Genomic DNA, 14,027 nt, shown 5'->3' on the forward strand with positions numbered 1-14,027 from the left:
AAAGCACTTTCCTTTCAATTGTTGCAATTTCGCAATTAATTCTCAATTCAAAACACTGAAATGCTCCCGGGAGCCTCACATCAGGTATAAATGTCTCACACACTTAATGTGGAATAGTGTATCTTACCGAGATGTATGGTGCACCAAAAGGTCTGCTCTTTGCAATCTATTATCCCATCTTCGCAGCTATCAGAGTGCCAGGTACAGTACAGGAATTTGTTGTATGGTTTGAAAATAATTTTGATTTTAGCTGTGTCAAATGAAAATGAGTGTTATCACGAGTCTGTTTTGTGTAACGTTTTCCCTTTCAGCATTAAAAAGTCTTTCCTGGAAAGTTATTTGCTTCGAACATATTAATGTATCTCCTCAGATCCACTTACTTCATTCAACTGTATCATTGCTTTGGTTCTGTTATCTTTTCTCTCTTGTCATGGAATATTTTATTCACTCGTGTATCATGATTTGCCCCTTTAACAACATTGCCTTTAAAATATCATTTAATGCAGTATTTCTGCCCATGAATCATATATCTTCTGTTTGGCTTTTCATTTTTTTGAGTTCTTGTGTCAAGCCTTCCCTTCAATTGTTTCCGAGGAGAATGTGAACTTCTCAAATGCAGGTGAACGTTTTTTGAAATAACATTAACTCTGTACCTGCAGGGAGCTTTGGGTGTGGGCCATCTCATGAGCACACAAACTTCAAAAATCTAACACAAAAAGGGCCCTGTGACAACATAGTCGAGACTCTATCACTGTCCCATGGTGATTGGGATTGAGTCCCATCTGTGACTGAAGTGTAACGTAACTTGCATGAACTGATGGGACAGAAATAATTGCATGTCCTGTTCGTGTCATGCAATGCAATTCATGATATTCACACAACATGTAAAGGTCTCTAATTTTCAATTATTCTAAACAGTTAGCAATAAGTTCTGTGCTGGAATGGTGAGCACTCTGGGATCTTAATCCGTTCAGTCTCATCCAAATTATGGAGAACGCCATTTATTCCGAATACGGTGACTGAATCAAAAGACCTCAGAGGAATTGTGCCATACGGTTCCAGGTTGGTCTGACACTCTGATTGTCATTGTTAAGGATCATGTTATATATAGTGTTGGCAACCTTTGCATCACAAGTTCAAGTCCCAGTTCCCCAGTACGTATCTCACAATCTATCGAAACAGGTTGATTTGCAATAATTATGAAGGGAATCGTGTTGAAACTACCATGAAGGAGAGTTCTACATGTATCCACATGTAATGTTTCTCCTGAAATGGAAGCTAAAATGCATTGAATATTGACGTATCATGCTAAACTTCATTGTTTGGATCACAGGAGTGTCGCGAGTGAAATGTAAAGCAATACAATGTGACGAGGCCCATTAAGTCTGCTCCAGCAAAAGCTACTCAAAATCTACACCTAACCCACTTTCAAACCCACAGCCTTGCATGCTTTAGCATTACATGTGCTGATCCACATCCTTTCTTTGTAGGTTGTGAGGTTCCCCACCTTGGCTATGCTCCCAGGCCGTTCATTCCAGACCTCTCCACCCTCTGGGTGAAAGATAATTGTCCTCAGAAGCTCCCTACACCTCCTGCCATTTTTGACAGGTTCCGTGCTGGATTTGAGTGGAAAAATATTGAACTTAAACATCAAAATAACTCTTTGTTTGCTGCAGCCAAGTCATAGCTGTATCTCATAGTTATGATTACTAGTTATTTCTCACTCTAATATTATATGTCTCATATGAAGTCACAGCATTCAGAGGATTAACATTTCAGACCTGAAGATAACAATTGATGCAGTGAAATGATGTTATTTTATGGAAAATTATAAACAAAATTGCAGACACATGGTAACAATGTAAGGGCCACTTTATTTGTAAGGTTTATTTTTTTACTGTACCACATAATGCCTGGTTTCCATTCTCAGTCTCTAACTCCATTCCTGGTTCAGTGCCAGCTTGGTGTTGAAAGGGATCTGAGACTGATGGTGTCTGAGTGAACATTGCTAAGGCCAAACTAAAGAAATGTTCTGAATTGTTCCTGCTCTCAAACTTTCCTGAAGGTAAGATCATTGTCGTATCATTCCAATATGCGCTTAAAAGTTATAATTCAATTTGCATGAGTGACTGAGCAAAGACCTGATCCTAGTTCTCCTGAGCAGCTGCAGTAACAATGCTGCTTAAATGGTATGTCTGTATCTCAATCAGGTAAAGGCGAATTTGCCATTGTCTATCGAGACCATGAGACTGCACTCTCGTTCAAAAAAAAAGATTGCTGGTGTTTGAACTTGAATGTTTTATAGTTCTACTCACACTGTCTCTCTCACTCTTCCATTTCCAACATTCTCTGGATTATCCATCGTTTTCCTATTGCAGCTAACTTGGCAGTGATTGTGATCCTATCCAGAAGAGGGTGCGGTCTCTCCAGATGTATCACTTACTACCTCGTATCCATGGCAACGGCAGACTTACTAGTCATTATTACAGCTGCGATACTGAACCATGTTGTTGGAATTTAGTTCCCTTCCAGCGTCTTCTATGTTACCCCAGTCTGTAGTTTCAATTTTGCTCTATTGGCTGCAAGCAGGGATTGTTCTGCCTGGGTAACTGTCGTATTCACTATCGATCGTTTTGTGGCCATTTCGTGCCTGAAATTGAAGACAAAATATTGCACAGAGGAAGTAGCAGCTGTGGTTACAGGAGCATTTTGCGGAATGAGCTGTTTCAAAAATACATTCTGGTATTTCATATGTGAGCCTTTATATATAATTGATTATATTCCATGGATTGCAAAATTAAGGCAATATTTTATACTTCACCTGCATGGGCTGCATTTGATTGGATTGATAGCATTTCAACGCCTTGTCTCCCATTCGTTTTGATCTTACTGCTCAAAGCTGTGACTGTCAGACAAATTGTAAAGGCCATTCATACTCGCAAAAGACTTCGTGTTGGAAAACAGGCGGAAAATCTGAATGACACAGAGGTGAACAGTCGGAGAAAGTCCATCATCCTGCTGTTTTGTATCTCGGGCAGTTTCATCCTGTTATGGCTGCTATTTGTCTCAATATTTCTCTATGTTCGAATTAAAAATGTAAGTTGCTTCTCGGGTTCCAATTACAATGAGTCCAATTTCACCCCGGAAGAAAATGGGTCTGTGCTCCAGATCTTAAGTTCCTGTATAAACCCATTTATTTACGCAGGGATGCAGAGTAAGTTCCGACAGGAGTTCAGGGTGGGTATTAAACTTTCCATCAATTTCATTCTGAAGATGATTAAATTGTGACATATAATAAATATTTTTATGGAATAAACTGTATCGTGTTCCCTTCCAGCTGGTGCTGTAAAGAGATTGTAGCGTACAGTTCGAGGGGGGTGATGGCTGAGTGGTATTATCACTGGACTGTTGACCTAGATACTGTTCTGGGAGCTCAAGTTCAAATCCCACCGTGGCAGTTGGGCAGTTAGTGGAATTTGAATTCAATAAATACATGCAATTAAGAAATCTAAGGATGACCATGAATCCAATGTTGAACGTCAGAAAATCCCATCTGGTTCACTAATGTCCTTTGGGGAAGGAAACTGCCATCCTTACCTGGTCTGGCCTACATGTGACTGAAGACCCATGGTGATGTAGTTGACTCACTGCTGCACTCTGGCCATTTAGGGATGGGCAATAATGCTGCCAAGTCAGCGATGCCCAGATCCCATTCATGAATAGAGTGAAAAATAGAAGATGCCCAGATTTAAAAATTTCTGACTTAAGTAGGTTTGTACAGATGAACGCAATCGCATTCGCGGCTATAATTTTAAAGACTCAACACTTCATAACAATTCCTTTCCATTGTCCTGCACTAGGTCCTGATTGGCCAACTCCAACCCTTCTGTGTACTGGCAATGTGACGGGGAGTAAATCACCTTGTGGTATTATCACAGACCCACAGTAACATGGTTGGCTGGGTAATGAGGGATGGCCAATAAATGCGAGCCAGCAATGCTCACATCCTGTGAGTGGATAAAGGAAAACTAAATCTCTGAGTGGAAATGCAGCAGCTCAGTGAGGGGATGGGGGACAATATTGGTAAATACTGAACAAATTTGGCTCTGATGAGGAGATATACGGGACTTGAAAAGTTTACTCTGCATTTCCTTCTCTCTCCACACATGTTGCCAGACTCATTGAGTTTCTCTTTAATTAGTTTCAAATCTCTAGCATTCCCATTGCTTTGCTTTTACTCATAGGAAAACGTGTCCCATTAATATCTCTTTCCAGATGGAAATCCCTCAGGGATATCCAGATGGACATGTATGAGACTCCACACTCACTTTAAGGTGTTTGACTCTTAACAACATCAGAAATGACCAAGCAATTCGGCACGCACATACACACACACACACACACACACACACACACACACACACACAGTCACACACACAGTCACACACACAGTCACACACAGTCACACACAGACACACACAGACACACACAGACAATTTAATTTTCACCTCCCCCTGCTGGACCATGAAACAACCACAATCACAGACAAATGATCTCCCTCTCACCTGCCTGAGCTGGGTCCGATAATAATCCTCCTGTTTCTATCTGTGCCTTTGTAATCTTGTTACAACATAGTCAGGAAAACTCCTCGGATACACTTCCTGTCACACTTCAGTTTCCTGATTTTCAAGTGGCTTTCAACCACAGCAGGCATCATTCCCACCTGTGAGAAAGACAGAGTAGTTGTCAAGGGGGATTTCAACTTTCCAAATATAGACTGGGAACACTTAGTTCGAGCACTATAGATGGGTCAGTTTTTGTCCAGAGTGTGCAGGAGGGCTTCCTGACACAGTATGTAGATAGGCCAACAAGGGGCGAAGCCACATTAGATTTGGTACTCGGTAATGAGCCCAGCCAGGTGTTAGATTTGGAAGTAGGTGAGCACTTTGGTGATAGCGATCACAATTCTGTTATGTTTACTTTAGTGATGGAAAGGGATAGGTGTATACCACTGGGCAAGAGTTGTAGCTGGGGGAAAGGCAATTACGATGAGATTAGGCAAGATTTAGGGAGCATAGAATGGGGAAGGAAACTGCAGGGGATGGGCACATTAGAAATGTGGAGCTTATTCAAGGAAAAGCTCCTGTATGTCCTAGATAAATATGTACCTCTCAGGCAGGGAGGAAGCTGTAGAGAGCAGGAGCCGTGGTTTACGAAGGTGGTGGAATCTCTGGTCAAGAGGAAGAAGAAGGCTTATGTTAGGATGAGATGTGAAGGCTCAGTTAGGGCACTTGAGGGCTACGAGGAAGCCAGGAAAGACCTAAAGAGAGAGCTCAGAAGAGCCAGGAGGAGACATGAGAAGTTGTTGGCGGATAGGATCAGGGTAAACCTTAAGCATTTCTATAGGTATTTAAGGAATAAAAGAATGACGAAAGTAAGATTAGGCCCAATCAAGGATAGCAGTGGTAAGTTGTGTGCGGAGTCAGATGAGATAGGGGAGCGCTAACTGAATATTTTTCAACAGTATTCACTCTAGAAAATGACAATGTTGTCGAGGAGAATACTGAGATACAGGCTACTAAACTAGGTGGGATTGAGGTTCACAAGGAAGAGGTATTAGAAATCCTACAGAGGGTGACGATAGATATGTCTCCTGGGCTGGATGGGATTTACCCTCGGATCCTCTGGGAAGCCAGGGAGGAGATTGCCGAGGCTTTGGCATTGATCCTTAACTCCTCATTATCTACAAGAATAGTGCCAGACGACTGGAGGATAGCAAATGTGGTTCCCCTGTTCAAGAAGGGGAGTAGAGACGACCCTGGTAATTATCGGCCAGTGAGCCTTACCTCAGTTGTTGGTAAAGTGTTGGAAAATGTTAAATAGGATAGGATTTATAATCACCTAGAAAAGAATAAATTGATTAGGGATAGTCAGCACGGTTTTGTGAAGGGAAGGTCGTGCCTCACAAACCTTATTGAGTTCTTTGAGAAGGTGACCAAACAGGTAGATGAGAGTAAACCGGTTGATGTGGTGTATATGGATTTCAGCAAGTCGTTCGATAAGGTTTCCCACAATAGGCTATTGTACAAAATGCGGAGGAATGGAATTGTGGGAGGTATAGCAGTTTGGATCGGAAATTGACTTGCTGAAAGAAGACAGAGGGTGGTAGTTGATGGGAAATGTTCACCCTGGAGACCAGTTACTAGGGGTATACCGCAAGGGTCAGTGTTGGGTCCAATGCGTTTTGTCATTTTTATAAATGACCTGGATGAGGGTGCAGAAGGATGGGTTAGTAAATTTGCAGACGACACTAAGGTCGGTGGAGTTGTGGATAGTGATGAAGGATGCTGTCGATTGCAGAGACACAGATAAGCTGCAGAGCTGGGCTGAGAGGTGGCAAATGGAGTTTAATGCAGACAAGTGTGAGGTGATGCACTTTGGTTGGAGTAACCGGAAGGCAAAGTACAGGGCTATTGGTAAGATTCTTAGCAGTGTAGATGAGCAGAGAGATCTCGGTGTCCATGTACACAGATCTTTGAAAGTTTCCACCCAGGTTGACAGGGCTGTTAAGAAGGCATACAGTGTTTTCGCTTTTATTAATAGAGGATCGAGTTCCGGAACCAAGAGGTTATGGTGAAGCTGTACAAAACTCTGGTGCAGCCGCACTTGGAGTATTGTGTACAGTTCTGGTCACCGAATTAAAGGAAGGATGTGGAAACTTTGGAAAGGGTGCAGAGGAGATTTACTAGGATGTTGCCTGGTATGGAGGGAAGGTCTTATGAGGAAAAGCTGAGGGACTTGAGGCTGTTTTCATTAAAGAGAAGAAGGTTGAGAAGTGACTGAACTGAAACATATAAAATAATCAGAGGGTTAGATAGGGTGGATAGGGAGAACCTTTTTCCTAGGATGGTGACGGCGAACATGAGGGGGCATAGCTTTAAATTGAGGGGTGAAAGATAGAGGACAGATGTCAGAGGTAGTTTCTTTACTCAAGTGTAGTAAGGGAATGGAACGCTTTGCCTGCAATGGTAGTAGATTTACCTACTTTAGGTACATTTAAGCCGTCATTGGACAAGCATCTGGACGTACATGGAATAGTGTAGGTTAGATGGGCTTGAGATCGGTATGACAGGTCAGCACAACATCGAGGGCCGAAGAGCCTGTACTGTGGTGTAATGTTCTATGTTCTATGTTCTATGATCCAACTTTACCATTCCCGACCATTAAGTGAATTTTGTGAATCAAGAATTTCCCTCTTACTCCCACCACCTCTTCACCCATTTTCATCAGACTCCCCGACCTCACATCACAGAATGGAACAAAACTCTTCTCACCCTTACTTACACAAATTCCCTCATTTTTTTCTGGCAATATTCTCTCTGACCTACATATCTCCTGACTGTTGACTTGATCCCGTATCTCTTAAAATCTTAATTTCTTCACCCATTCCCTCCTGCCATATGCGAGAGCCTCTCACCCACTGAAGGAAATGCTTCAAATAGATCTGGCACTTAATTTTCAAACAATCCCTCACCAGGTTCTTCATTCTTCTGCAGGTTTTTAGCTTCCACTGTTCATTTTGTTTCTACTTCAGCAATATTCCTGGCTTCCCCTGTTTTCCCACATCCATCTTCCCACTGCCTATTCTCAACAACTGACGCTGTAACTAGCTGTTCCTACCAACTTTGTTTGAGTCAACGAAACCTACGTAATCGCTCATTCTGCCCATCGGGCCCATGGTTTTATACGCCTCAATCATGTCTCCCTTCAGACTTTTCCTACTCTGAAGAAAGCAATTCAAGAAATGTTAACTTTCCTGCTACTCTGATGCTGCCTGGACTGATGTGTTCCTCGAGCTCCAACAGTGACTTGTCAGTGACCCCAACATCTCCAAGACTGTCTATTCTCTTCCTCAAGCTCAATTTGATCAGGGAGGCAGTTCTTTCAGTTGTGAGGTTTAACAAGCTGCAAAACAGGGGATTCTGTGACTCACCAGGTGAAGATTGAATACAAATTTCGGTGGAACCTTCCTTCCAACAGTGAAAATAATCAGCTTCAAAAGATTTATTACTTTCCCAAAAGCTATGGCCGCGAATCAAGTGGGAAAACTTGCCCCCCTCGAGTATCTGATGGTAAAAGATACTTGAGAATCTCCGGCGGCCACACACACAGGACCGGCTTTCCATTCGGCCCAGAGGCAGATTAAACTGCTGAGTCCCCAGTGAAGCATTTGGATCGTACTGTGCTTCCTGATCTGGCAGAGGTTTGACGAGTTCAGATGTGCCAGTGCTCAAAGGTTTGCTTTAGAGGCAGATTTCACTGTCGTGCCTTAAATTAAACAACTGGCAGAGATACAGAAGGTAGAGGCCCCACTGAGATTTGAACTCAGATCGCTGGATTCAAAGTCCAGAGTGCTAACCATTACACCATGGGACCACCGTCACTGAGAAGATGCACATGAGACAGAGGGAGAGGAAAAGATGGAAAGTGATTGAGAAATGGCTGCGATAGCTTCATCCTCAATCCTGATTCTGGCGTGGGGATAACAGGGGTGTGACACTGCTCCCTGCTCACTGACAGACACAACTGCACACACGGAGGTGAAATCAGGGATTCATCAGGCAGCTTTGGTGAAAATCAACATGAAAGTGAAACGACAAGTTCAAGGTAGAGAGACAGGACGGTGGGAAATGGGAAACACACAAGACCTAAAGTTGCAGCTGCTTTGAAGAAGCTCAATGTACTTTAAAGTAAACCCTGACAGAGTCGACACACAACGACAATGGAGTTGATGAATGGAAACTATGTGGGGCAGTTCATTGACAAATCTGGGGAAATGCAAAGGGTCAGTTTTATTTGAAATGTATGCAAAACTGGCGAGTTGTACAGAGTGTTGGTCAGGCCACAGCTGGAGTATTGTGTGCAGTTCAGGTCACCTCACGACAGGAAGGATGTGATTGCGTTGGAGGGAGTACAGAGGAGGGTCACCAGCATGTTGTCTGGGATGGAGAAACTGATCTATAAGGAAAGCATAGATAGGCTTGGTTCCAAGGAACGGTCACTGGACCCAAAGCGTCAATTCTGATTTCAATTCACCGATGCTGCCAGACCTGATGAGCTTTTCCAGCAATTTCTGTTTTTGTTCCTGACTCACAACATTCGCAGTTTTGATGGTTTTCAAAATCTATGCCCTCTCATTCTGTACTCACCTAGCCCTTGGGAAAATGCCTTGGCTATTCACCCTACCCAGGCCTTTCATGATTTTATAAACCTCTATAAGTGCCCCCCTCAGTCTCCAATGCTCCAGGGAGAAAAGCTTTATCCTATTCACCATCTCCCAATAACTCAAACCCTCCAACCCCAGTAACATCTCAGTCAATCTTTTCTGCACTCTCTAAAGTTTAGTGACATCCTTCCTATGTAAGGGTGACCAGAATTGTGCACAGTATTCTAAACATGCCCTCACCAATGCCCAGTACAGCCAGAATATGAGATTCCAACTCCTTCACTCAATGTTCTGACCAATGAAGGCAACCATGCCAAATGCCTTCTTCTCCAACTTGTTCACCTGAAACTCCACATTCAAAGGAAATATACAACTAAACCCTACTATACTAGGTCCTTCTGTTTAGCAACACTCCCCAGGGCCCTACCATTAACTGTGGAAGTCCCTGCCCTGGATTGCCTTACCAAAATGTGGCACCTCACATTTATCTAATTTAATCTCAGTCTGGCCTCCCCCCGACAGGTCCTCGGCCAGTTGGCCCATCTCATCAAGGTCCTGCTCTACTCTGAAATAATCCTCTTCTTCACTGCCTACTACACCTCCTATTTGGGTGTCAACTGCAAACTTAGTAACCATGCCTCGTATATTCACATCCAAAATCATTTGTAGAAATTGCAAAAAACGGAGGAACAGGTAAAAAATCCCTGCAGCGTACTGCTTCTCACAGGTCACCAATCTGTGAAGCAACCTCCCACCACCATTCTCTGTGCTCCATCTTCAAGCCACTTTTGAATCCAATTGGTTACCTCTCCCTGAATCCCATATGCTCTAACCTTATGAACAATCTACCATGGGGAACCTTGTGAACACTCTGCTGTGGTCCTTATAGGCAACGTTCATCATTTTACCTTCACCCATTTTCTTTGTCACCTCTTCAAATATTTCACTCGAGTTGGTGGGATATGATTTCCCTGCAGAAAGCCATGTTGACTCTCCCCAGTCAGTCCCAGCCTTTCCAAATGCATATGAATCCTATCCCTCACAATCCCGTCTGAGCACTTCCCTGACTTTGATGTAAGCCTGACTGGTCTCAGTGTCCCCTGGCTTTTCCTTACAGCACTTCTTAAACGATGGCACCACATTAGCCAACTTCCAATCTTGTGGCAACTCGTCTGTGGCTTTCAATGAAATAAATATCTCAGCAGGGGGACCAGCAATCTCACCCCTCGCATCCCACACAAAATTCTGGGAAAGACCTGATCAGGCCCTGGAGGTTTATCTACACCTCACAGACCGCAAGCTCAATTCCCCTGCCAATGAAAGCAAATACACCGAATGCCGACTTTACAATCCTATCCACTTGGGTCACAACTTTGAGGGATCTAAGGATGTGGACCCCAAACCTCTCTGTCCCTCCACACTGCTGAGAATCCTGCCATAACCCTATGTTCTGTATTCAAATTTAACCTTCCAAATGAATCACATCTCAGTTTTCTCGGTTGAATTCCATCTACCACTTCTTTGCCCAGCTCTGCCTCCTGTCAATGTTCCATTGCAACCGCCAACAGCCCTCCACGCTGTCCACAATTCCACCAACCTTCACGTTTTCAGCAAGTTTACGAATCCAACCTCCCACTTCCTCATCCAAGTCATTTATTAAGATCACAATCTGCTCCCATTTGCCAGCATTTGCCCCATATCCCTCTAAATCCTTCCTGTTCATATACCCATTCAGATGCATTTTAAATGTTGTAATTGTACCAGCCCCCACCACTTCCTCTGGCAGCTCATTCCATACACACACCACCCTTTGTGTGAAAATCTTACACATTATGTCCCTTTTAAATCTTCCTCTCTCACCTTTAACCTGTGCCCTCCAGATTTGGACTCCCCCGACTCAGGGAAAAGATCTTATCTTTTTACCCTATCCATGCCCCTCATGATTTTATGAACCTCTCTAAGGTCCCACTCTCCCACCCCCAGCCTCTGGTGCTCCAGGAAAAGCAGCGCCAGCCTATTCACCCTCTCTCTGTAGCTCCAACCCTCCGATTCTGGCAACATCCGTGTGAATCTTTTCAAAACCCTTTTAGGTTTCACAACATCCTTCCTAGAGCAGGGAGAACTGAATTGCACGCAGTAGAACAAAGAAAATTACAGGACAGGAACAGGCCCTTTGACCTTCCAGACCTGCACTGACATGCTGCCCATCACAACTAAAACCCACGTCACTTCCGGGGACCGTATTCCTCTATTCCCATCCTCGTTACATATTTGAAACCATTCTATTCATGTATTTGAAAGTAGCAGTATTCCAAAAGAAAGCCAACCAATGTCCTGGACAGCTGCAACATGACATCCGAACTCACATACTAAATGCTCTGACCAATAATGGCAACCATACCGAATACCTTCTTCACTATCCTTTCCACCTGGGACTCCACTTTCAAAGAACTACGAACCTGCACTCCAAGGTCTCTTTGTTCAGCAACACTCCCCAGGAAATTATCAGAAAGTGCATATATTTTGCCCTGATTTGCCTTTGCAAAATGTAAATCTCACAAATATCCTGTGATTGCACATGTAGACAGCCACATTGATTGTGTAAGGGGCCCTATTTGCTCCCTTGGTGCCCCTTTGCCTTTTATGCACTGATGGTCTGTCTTTGGATTCAGGTCTGGCAATATCTGCGGAGAGAGAAACAGAGTTAACATGTAAAGTCCAGTGACACTGCTTCAGATTTCACTCACTGCAAAAGAAATGCATGACGTTTAGAGCAGGGGGAGCCGGACTGCTAAAGTAACGAAGTTGAGCTCCAATTGAGCTGAGACCACATGAATGAGCAAGGAGAGGAGTCATGCTGTGAATGCTTGCTGCACTAATGCATGGGATGAAACAATAGTTCATCTTTCGGTGTCTGCAACAGGCGGGAATCCTGCAATGAGTAACTCACCTCCTGACTCCCCAAAGCCTGCTGACCATCCGATGAAGGCTTTTGGCCTGAAAATTGAATTTCCAACTCCTTGGATGCTGTCTGATCTGCTGTGCTTTTCCAGCCTCACACCTACAAACTCTGGCTCCCAGCGTCTGCGGTCCTCACTGTCTCCATTATCTATGCTTGGCCCATTGAGCCCATGTTCTTTTCTGGAGACTTTGTGCTGGGTTTGATACAACTGATTTGGCTTGGTGTGACATGTCCGAGGGCAGGTAAAAGGCACGACATTGCTGTGGGATTAACAGTACCTCACATCCAAAACAGGATGGGGCAGCATTCTTTCCCTGAAAGGAGTCAGATGGTTTTATTTCGAAGAAAAGAGTTGAGAACAAACTAGCATTTGATTGTAAAATCAATGCCTGTTTTCAAATTTTCACATTTAAAACATATTTGAACCCATCTGCTCAGAATATTACTGGCAGCTATCGAGGGAATGACCAAGAGAGAGCCACCAACTTGTTAAGAGCACTGCGTCTTCACTCACAGATGTTCAAACACAAGACTATAAAATATAGAAGCAGAAGTAGGCCATTCAGCCCATCAAGTTTGCTCTGCCATTCAGTGAAATCATGGCTGGTCCGATAATCCTCAGCTCCATTTTCCTGCTTTTTGCTCATTCCCCATTTCCTTACTGATTAAAAATCTGTCTTATCTCATTCTTGAACATACTTAATGATCCAACCTTGACAGTTCTTTGCAGTAAAGAATTCTACAGATTCAAATTCTTTGGGAGATGAAATTCCTCCTCATCTCTGTCTTAAAGGTGCAACACATTTCTCTGAGATGGCGTCCCCTGATCTAAGATTTTCCCACCAGGGGAAACAACCTTCCACATCTACCCTGTCAAATCCTCTGGGAATCTTGAATATTTCGATAAGGTCACTTTTTATTCTCGAAACTCCAATAGGTACAGGCCCAACCAACTCAATCTCTCCTCATTAGGCCTCCTGGGTAGGCATTGGCCCAGTGGTATTATCGCTATGCTACGCTAGTAATCCAGAAACCAAGGTGATTTTCTGGGGGCCCAAGTTCAAGTCCCACCACTGCAGATGGTGGCATTTGAATTCCAAAAAAAATGTCGACAATTAAGAATCTGCTGATCACAATGAAATCATTGCTAATCATCAGGAAAATCCCATCTGGTTCACTGATGTCTTCAGCGGAGGAAATCTGCCGCCGTCACCTGGTCTGGCCTACATGTGACTCCAGACCACAGCAATGCCGTTGACTCTCAACTACACTCTGAAATGGCCAACCATGCCCTGCAGGTGTACCAACTGAGGAGGAGCAGAGGGATCTTGGGGTTCATGCCCACAGTTCCCCGAAAGCTGCCACGAGGTGGATTGAATTATTAAGAATGTGCATGGTGTGTTAGCTTTCATTAATAGAGGGATTGAGTTCAAGAGTGGTAAAATTATGCCCGAGCTATACAAAACCTTGGTTCAGCCATATCTGGAGTATTATGTTCAGTTCTGGTCACCTCATCACAGGAAAGATATGGAAGTGTTGGAAACAGGGTTGAGGCAATTTACCAGGATGTTGCCTGTAACAAAGGGAAGGTCTTATGAGGAAAGGTTGCAAGAACAAGGGCTTTTCATTTAGAATGATGAAGGATGAGTGTGACTTGATAGGGGTGTACAAAATGATCAAAGTTGTAGAAAGAGTGAACAGCGAGAGACTTTTTCCAAGGTTGGAGGCACCTATGATGGGGGGGCACAGGTTTAAAGTGAGTGGAGTTAGATATCAGGGAGATATCAGAGGTAGGTTCTTTACTCAGGAGGGACATAGAATGCATTGCAGGAGAACGTA

At 43.6% G+C, this 14,027-nt stretch overlaps 1 non-coding gene across 1 annotated transcript; it reads right to left on the reverse strand.

The window, feature by feature from the left end:
• Positions 1 to 8,364: 8,364 nt before the first annotated feature.
• Positions 8,365 to 8,436, reverse strand: trnaq-uug (transfer RNA glutamine (anticodon UUG)). The gene has a single exon. It is a non-coding gene; the product is annotated as a tRNA-Gln (tRNA).
• Between the last annotated feature and the right edge of the window lie 5,591 nt (positions 8,437 to 14,027).

This window comes from Stegostoma tigrinum, chromosome 45 (assembly GCF_030684315.1).
Source record: "Stegostoma tigrinum isolate sSteTig4 chromosome 45, sSteTig4.hap1, whole genome shotgun sequence".
Taxonomy (NCBI): domain Eukaryota; kingdom Metazoa; phylum Chordata; class Chondrichthyes; order Orectolobiformes; family Stegostomatidae; genus Stegostoma; species Stegostoma tigrinum.